We start from the raw sequence: 9,438 nt of genomic DNA, 5'->3' as shown, positions 1-9,438 counted from the left end.
GCATCAATGATTTGTCAGCATCTTAAAACCTCACTTCAAACAACCTGTCAATTCTTGTTCAAAAATTTATCTTGTGGCAAATACAATATAAACATTTCTTATCAATGTTAATTAAAAATCCAATGAACATACCCTTGAACAATAACTACAGAAACCAAGCTATTATCCTGTTCTCCAGAAGCTTACAGCACCTAGAAAAGGTAAGGTGTACAAGACCTCTTTCATTGATAATATAAGATACTATGTATGTCAAAATAGAGTAGTAAGAGGTAAAGATAGTAAATATTTTTGTGCGTGAGGGGAAAAAAAGAAAAATAAACTAGAAGGAGATACGAGAGACTTATCTACAGAAAACAACAGAGTTTGAAATAGATGAATGAGAGCATTCTTATTGGTACAAAGAATAAGGGGATGACAAAGATGTAGAGCTGTTTTGAAAGATAGTCTGGATTTAGGAATTTTGGTTTCTTACTCTGCAGCACAAAAAGTGACAGACCTCTACATAGTTCATGGCAATTCCACATACAACACCTCAGCTAATCTTAACAAAAAATGATTTTAGAGTATAGGGAAAGAAGAGACTCAGGGGGGTATATATGTTGCATGCTTAAGGTCATAAGAGCCAGTACCAGAGCAAAATCCTGTATCTTCCTAATCCTAGCCCAGTGCTTACTTTCTTCTTCTTTTTTTTTTAATGCATTAGCTATACCCCTCAGCTCTTTTTATTTTTTCAAGCTAACAATAAATAGGGTTTTTTTAATGGATGATATGCTAAAAACAATGCTGTAGTGAAATGCCAGGTTATATGGGTTGATTTAGAAGGCAAAGAACAAGGAAGGGCAGAGGTCTGCTAGTATTTTACTATAATATTCTAAACACAGGTAGTAGCAGAAGGAACAAAATACCCTGGATATAAGCTCTTGTATAAGAAGATTCCACTTAGATACCTTATATAAAAATTCCAAGAAATTTGAAGATATAACTAGCAGATTAGTAGAACTACTCTCTGATAGAATTAATGTGAATGGATCTTTTTGTTAAGAAAATCATTTACAATGGTCAAAGTATTCCCCAAACACAAAATTAAGTCAAATGTTATACAAGTCTCTACACTTAATTAAAATCACAATAGTCCAGAGTTTACTACCATTCTTGAATATTTTATTTACAGTTATTTAAATATACCTCTAGACTTAAAGTCTAGAAACCTCCATCCATCCCTCAGAGATATTCAAATTTGTAAAGCACAGTCAAGCTTATACACAATTTCTGGAAACCTCAAAAGTACTTGGCACACCTAAAAATGAAAAATTAGACTACTCAGGTGTGGCTCAAGTGGTAGAATACTTCCCTAGCAAGTTCAAAGCCCTGAGTTCAAGTGCTAGTACCAACACAAAAGAGAAAAATTAAACATGCATTTAATTAAATTTATCACTGGGTGGGGAAGAGGAACTGGGCAGAGAAATGACCCAAACAATCTATGCACATGTGAATAAATGAATAAAAAAAAAATTATCACTGACACAAAGTACTCCTTCAAGGCAGCAGGGTTATTTGTCAGTAACAAGTAAATGCCTACTCTCTGGCTCTCACAGAAAAGTCTTCCAACTGAGAAAGATTTTAAATTTTACAAAAATATGACTCTATCTTACCTATCATATAGAAATTATTTCTCAAGGCAGGGTTACATGCATAACTTCTTCCAAGATTCTAAAAAATTCTACTAATTTATGATGTTAGTTACTTGATAAAAAAGTGACTAGTAGCCTTTTTAATAACTATTAACCAAGATGTCCAACTGATGAACCAATCTTTCAAAGTTGACAACAATGAGAGTTAAGACCAAAAAAGTGAGGGCTCAGCCTAAGCACAATCATCTGCAACCTGGAATGGAAAGAACAGAGATCAGCGCTGCTCCTCTCAATGGCCAGTAGAGGCTGCCAGTGTACAAGGACACAGGTTTCCCCACACTCCTCACACCACACACACACACACACACACACACACACACACACACACACACACACACACACACATACCACACACAGAGAGAGAGAGAGAGTTGCCACCAATAAGAAAGCATTTCCATTTCCATGATACAATATGAAGCCCAGCACTCTGGCCTCATCACAGAGCAATACTGAACAATCACCAAACATTTTTTCAACTGTATATTCTGGGCATGTCACAGGAACAAAAGAAATAGAATATTTTGAGTACTTTTAAAGAAGATCACATTTAGTCACAGTGAAACACCCCCCCACCAAAAAAAAAAAAACAAGCCTATGTGACTACCTTTCTAGACATGCTAGGTGAAGGTTAACAGATATGAAAATGGGTATTTTCACTGAAGAATATCTCAATTTATGGTCTTAAAATCTTTTCTTTGAAGAGATGTACTATTTGGCTTTTTTAATTACAGTGAAATCAGCTACAGATGGAGGAAATTTTCAATACTGAGTACAGTTATAATTTGATCCATAATTTAGAAGCACCAATCTTACACTACAAATACTAATATGCTTAAAAGGAACTTCCCTCATGTACTTTATAGTCAGGTGAGATTCTACCCATCTGTGCCCCTCACAGACACTCTCAAACAGACCAAGTGACAATCCCATCCAAAACTCATTTTATGAATCTGCTCTACAATTTTAAGAATTATGTATCTGGCCCTATTTGAGCTCTATAACACTGCTATTTCTTGTAGAGAGAAACTTTGCTGTCAATCACTGTTCCCTTTTGCCACGCAAATATGTGCTGCAGCTTTCACTTGTGCTGCAGCTTTCACTTGTCACTTCTTTTATATGTGATGTAGGCAGCTTAGCACTAAATCAATTTAAGGAACTGCAGAGTTAAATACATACATTATTATTATGATGACAGAAAAGGCAATGAATGTCTTGCAGCTCCATTTGCTTTCTTTGTTAAGGAAGAAAAAGCTAATTATCTGCAGCTGTCAACCATGAAGACCTAGACCCATTTAAGTCAACTAATGTCTTGGACAACTGAAAACATTTCTCATATTTTTGCCTAATTGTTTTCTTTTTTGCAAATATATAATTTCATTGCAAAATATTAAACATTCTGAAGAAAAATGAAAAAACAAGTTGAAAAACATAAAATTATACCCTCATATCATGACCAACTCGATATTTCAAAAAACTGCTTGCTAATTTTTTGTAATATCCATTCTATAACTAGTATATCCAAAATTCAGACAGATGCAAAGGATCTCCACATAAATTCACATTAAAAAATTCAAGTGAAAACCCAAACTATTGTTTACAATGAAAATAAGCTGCAGATGATCAAGGAAGAAATTCTGTTCATTTATTTAACAGAGAGAGAGAAGGGAAAACAAGTTCCAAAGTTGAAAGCTGCCAAAAATTCCCATTAAATCATGGGATTCTAAATTTATATATTATTCTCTTAATCTACCAATCTTCCATTTTCTAGTCTAGTTCTATTAGAATTAAATTTAATAACTTATGAGTTTTGAATTTTCCCTTTCTCAAATTTAAGGATCAATTAACATGTATTTCTAAGATATCAAATAAGGATGAAATGAATATTTAAATAAATCATAGAAAAACAAAGACAATATATAAACTCAAAGGTGATTATTGTTAATTATGAGCACAAATATTCTATTTGTTCTGAGTTTTCACTGATCAAACACTATTTTTCCTGTTATTTTCTTCAGAAGAGTTCTTGTTTTCATGAGAAGACTTATACTACTTTTATAATTCCAGATTTAAACAGTATCCTTTTTCACTTTTTAATCAAGTTTATAATATATGTAACCCCTAACGCAAGGGGATGAGCACAGGTAAATTCAAACTTATAAAATCAATAATGTAAGAAAAAAACCTGACATACAACAGAATTTCAGTTGTTAAAGTGACAGCTTCATGTTCAAGTCCGTTGGACCAGCTAAAAAGAGAAATCATTATAAACTATACCTGACCTAAAACTTCCTAGATGCTACCTTGCCACAAGCTCCCTCTGCAATCTTGAAGACTCACTATAGTATTTTTTTGGTCTCAAGTTTGTTGGAGACAAGAAAAGAAAAGATCAAAAACAATTAATATAATAACATAAAAAACAAATATGTCAGACCCAAAGAATCACATTTGACCAAAACAATGTATGCACATATGAATATATGAATAAAGAAGAAAAAACATTAAAAAATTAAAATTAAAAAAACCAAAAACAACAACAACAAAGAATCACATTTAAAAGTGGAAAGCTGGTCCCAATAGGGTATAGACATGGACATAGCCTATTGTGCTGAATAAAGAAATTCTATAACTAAATGGCCACTATGAACCAAACATTAAGGAAATTTCCTACTGTCACAAACTAGCAGTTGACAAGATTAAGATCCCATCTTAACTACTGGACTTTGTTGTCAGTAGTCTCATAATACCTCTTCTCTGACATGGCTTTATAGTTTTAGATCAAGAAACCACTGCCATCCTTTACATGAGATGATGCTTGTGACAATGTTATCATCTATGCATATAAACACAGCAAAAATGACAAAATATGATTAGGAAGCAATTTTTGTCTTAAAAATAAAGGAAGGAAGATAAATGACCCTCAAGGGTTCTTCTAGCACTAACATTCTAGTATTCTGTGGGGTAAGCATCTTGCTAAGCTACCTGGGAACAAGAAAAAAGGCTCTTGCTATTTCTTTTCTGGCTTTCTGAAATCTGCTGAAGTTAATGTTATAATTCCTTTTCTACCACTATTTTATAAAAACTCAAAAATAACACCCACATTAACGTAATTCTCACAATAGTGAGGTGGATTATAGAGATGACAATACTAAGTCTTGAAAAGACTTGACACAAATCACCAAACTACTGAAGGCAGAGCAATTCCAAATAAAGGCCTGTTCTACTCACAACTCAACATTTCTCATTATATGTTAAATGTCACCACAACAGCATGCATTTGCACCTCACTATAACACTGTCACACACTAACTCATTTTGTTCCCAAAGTGAACGAGAAATGAAGCAAAGTAATTATTATTATTTTGGACTCATTTTCAAATGACAAAATCAAGACCTTGGTTGTTTATATTATTTGCTTAAGGATCCTTACAGATAGCACAACCAAGTCTCAAACAAAGTGCTTCTTTTGATCCTGCAATTTTCTGTCAATTACAAGACTGGCTTCACTACATCTTGAAACATTTCTATGTCTACCCTATGTAACCTTGTCTAAATATGAAATTTACCAACAGCAACTGAGCTCACAGGAAGTACTACATTTATGATTATGTGGGATATAATAACTTATGTTCCCACTACAGAATTTTTTTTAATATATTTATGCAACACTGTCAGGAAATTCCCACTCCAATTTTAAATGGCTAAGAGTAAGGTTGCCAATTTTTTTTTTTAAATCCTCCTCAAATCCCAGCAGGGAAAAAAAAAAAAAGGATGCCTAATTTTCAGGTTTGTTAAATTATAAATTAGTCTTCTCCTTACTTAGGTCCACTTAGCAAGATAGACAATAGAAGTGTCTTTCTGTCTTCAGAATCTTTCTACCAAATTCACAGCCATTATTAAAGGCCAAAATAAATCTCATTTAGTAAACCAGTTTCTTGCCCTTTCATTAGGTCCTAATCTAAATTATATAGTATAAGAACACAAGGCTCCTACTTGTAACTGGCTCATGATAAAGGGCATTGGCTGCCATGTGGCCTGATGAGGTCCTGTGACACAGACGAGTCTTTTTTTGGACTTTATCAGTCTTACACCAGGCAATTTATTTTGAGCCAGAAAAATAAAATATAATCTCAGGCCATCTGGTTCTGTAAAACTCTGTATTTGTTTAGAAAGGTCACTGTTGTCAAGTTATTGAATGTTATCTCTGGAATTGACAGGAAGAGAGAAGTTTTTGAAAACAGGCCAGGAATATGAAAGCACCGGATATTAAGGTGTAAAACAATTATTTAAAAGCTTGGTCTTCAGTGGTAAACATATCACAGGTCAAATCCAAACTGAACCATTTACTACTTTTAAATGACCTTAGGAATATCACCAACTTTCTTAATTCAATTTTCCCATCTATAAAGTCTATATAATAACACTCTAGTGAACTATTACCATTCAAAATGTGTATTCAATCATTAATATTTCCAGTATAATTCTGTTCTATTTTTTCTTTAGTTTTGCATGACATTAAATTTTTCATTACTTTTATAAGTATTTCTCCAAATAGCAAAGTAGAATTTAAATTCAGAATTGTGATTTATGCTATGCATTTCAAACATGCTGATTTAGAGCCTGTCCTAATTAAAAAAAAAAAAAAAAAGCTTCAGTCTGTCTTAAGTATTTCAGCGACACTGATTTTTGTAATCAGATTTCTAGCAGTGAAATGTATGGGTTGGTATCACCAAAGAATGATTCCTAGACACTATCAAATTCATGTCTGAATAACTCCTATGCTGTTTTACTGGATAAATGTTACAGTATACAATGTTACCCAACAGTTATTTTTTTCCATTATGTAGCTTTCTATTAATGCTGCATGGCAATGCTATGACCCAACTATTGCAGTAACAAGATAATTCAGGGTTCATGTAGACAGGCTATTTAAGCCTTCTCCATTTGTAAGATTAGTAATGTGGTTAAAAATATATAATCAACACATACATAAAAAAACAGCTTTATCAACACACCATCCAGCATGCTACCAAACAGCAATGGTTTTGACTCAATAGGTTAAAGTTGAGGCCCTTGCAGATCTCAAAATAGTGAACAAATACTTCTCCTACACTTTAACAGGAATTTTCCCCCACACATAACTAACTGATTTCCCTAAAATCAGAGTATTCTCTATAGATAGGGCAAAACCTGCAGTCTCGGGCTAGGAAAAGTTTTTCCATTGCTAGCTAGTTCTTAGCTGCTACAAAGTCTCCTGTTTGGTGTCATAACAATTTTGCATATGAACTGCTGTTTTCTCTCGTTTATTCACAATCCTGACCTGAGAGATCTCAGAATTAAGAATAAAATTTGAACCCAGGATCTAGCAAAAGACTAAGAACAAAAGTCTAAAACACACATACCATATTGAATTAGAATTATAAAGACAAATGGACAAAGAAATTTATAAGCCTATATAGAAAGACACAGAGGAAGCTCTCTGCATCAACCTCACTTACCCAACTTGCTGAATGAACACATATTCCCTATTTCCTCTCCAACCACAATGAGATGCCTCAGCACACTGAAAACTTACAGGTTCTTTAATACACCCCTTACTTCTGCTCTCAATTGTTGACTTGTATGTTCAACCAGAAATGTAGTATTTGCTCCAAAGCCTCACTAGGAAATTTTATTGTTACTATAATTAGCTAATTTAATTATTAGTTAACCCATGAAGGTAAAATATCTTGTATCTTTAAAACTTAAGGCAAAAGCTTTGAAAAGACAATAAAAGCAAATCACTACTGAACATTATTTCTGAACTAGACAAAAGAGAAATATTTAAAAACTGAGGAAAACCATAATATACAATCTAGTAGTTCTCAAGTTTTAGCATGAAGGCCTTATGAAAACACAGAATGCTGAGCCCCACCCTTCATAATTTGACTCAGTAGATCTGCAATAAAACCAAAAGAATGCGCATGTTAGGAAATTCCCATGTAATGCTGCTTCTCTGGGAACCACACTTTGAGAAACACTGCTTTATAGTTGTCTAAATTTTTTAACTATATTAAAGAAACAAAGTGCAAACTAAATATGATGTGCTATGGATTGCAGATTTATGTAGTTGCAGACTTGGAGTTTTGATCAGCAAACCTGTAGTACAATGAAAGGCCTATGGTCCCATTCAAAACACAGCTCATTTAAACATTTTTAGTTCAAATGTTAAGATTTTTATTCTGTTTTAACTGACTTTTTCAATTAATGGCCAAACTATGAGAACCAATCTAAAAACCAACTCTGTGTCAAATGCAGACCATAAAACTACCATTGAAGTTTGAAAATCTCTTCAGCTTCACCATCTGCAAGGTGGAAACTCTTCCAACATGGTTAGAAAACTTCCTTCAGGGGCGAAAGGTATAGCTCTGTGTTAGAACATGTGCGGGGTTGAGTCCCCAGCACCAAAACAAATGAAAGACTTTATCCAAACACAGGTTGAAAATAGCAATGAAGCCTTTTTAAAAAGTCACAAAGTACTACTATCCTCAGTTGACATGAGATTTCTGATTTAACAGGTTAAGAAATTTATTTAAAGGTAAGTCGGCCAACAAGTGGCTGAGTCATGAACATAGATCTGTCTCTAAATGCAGTGGTTTTCTTTCTTACTTTCTTCCAAGCATAATTCCTGGAAGAGTCAAAAACAGATTAGAAACCACTGGAGTCCCAACCAATCAGAAGATCTGCAAAACAGAAGATGAACAAAAATTTACATGACCATGAGACCTAGATATTTACAAAACACTGTCAATTTGAACAGTCATAAAGATCATTTATAAACAAAACATATTAAATGGTAACACAGGATCATCAAACATAGGACAGTGAAAAGCAGCTAGCCTGCCAGCCTTAAATCAAAATTTCTGAGAGTACACCTAAAGTTGGGCTCAAGAAACTCATGAAATATGGCTGATAGGCTGGGTGTGGTGGTGCGCATCTGTCACTCAGCTACTCAGGAGGTAGAAATAGGAGGATCACAGATAGAGCCCAGGGCATGCAAAAGTTAGTGAGATCCTATCCCCCTCAAAAAAAAGAGCTGGAATTAGTGATGCACACTGGTGGCCCCAGCTACTCTGGAGACAAAGGTTGGAGAATCATGGCTTGAGAACAGGCTGGACAAAAGTGCGAAATCCTATCTAAAAGCAGCTAAAATAGCTTGGAGCATGGCTCAAGTGACAGACCTCTTATCTAGTAAGTGAAGTGCAAAGCACTCAGTTCAAACCTAGTACTACCAAAAAAAGAAGAAGAACATGAGTGAAAGATACAGAGGGTTAAATGAAATGGAGACAACCATGTTTGGAGAGAATCAAAGAAGCACGTCAGGTACAAGTTTGAAGTGCTAGATCCAAAGAGGTGGTATTTATGGACTGCTTGGAAACAGTGGAGAAAGCACCCCCAATGATGGTAATCACTATTAAAGCAAGTTTATCATTTTAGAAACTAGAGACAGAAACAAAAGAACAGTTTATTTCCACCTTCTAGATACATTCATGTAATATCTGGTAAATTCTAGAACAAGACCATACCTGTTACACTATGAAGAAATTCAAATGTTATTCTATATGTTCATTCTAATATGTTTAGAACACTGACCCAAAACAGTGTTCTAGTGTTTGAGATCAGGTAACAGTGTGAAGATTTGCAAACATTGGGCTGGTGGCATTGTTCAAGTGGTAGAATGCCTGGCTAGCAAGCATGAAGCCCTGAGTTC

Source organism: Castor canadensis, chromosome 13 (genome assembly GCF_047511655.1).
Source record: "Castor canadensis chromosome 13, mCasCan1.hap1v2, whole genome shotgun sequence".
Classification (NCBI taxonomy): Eukaryota; Metazoa; Chordata; class Mammalia; order Rodentia; family Castoridae; genus Castor; species Castor canadensis.
Note: the sequence above shows the minus strand (reverse complement) of the source record.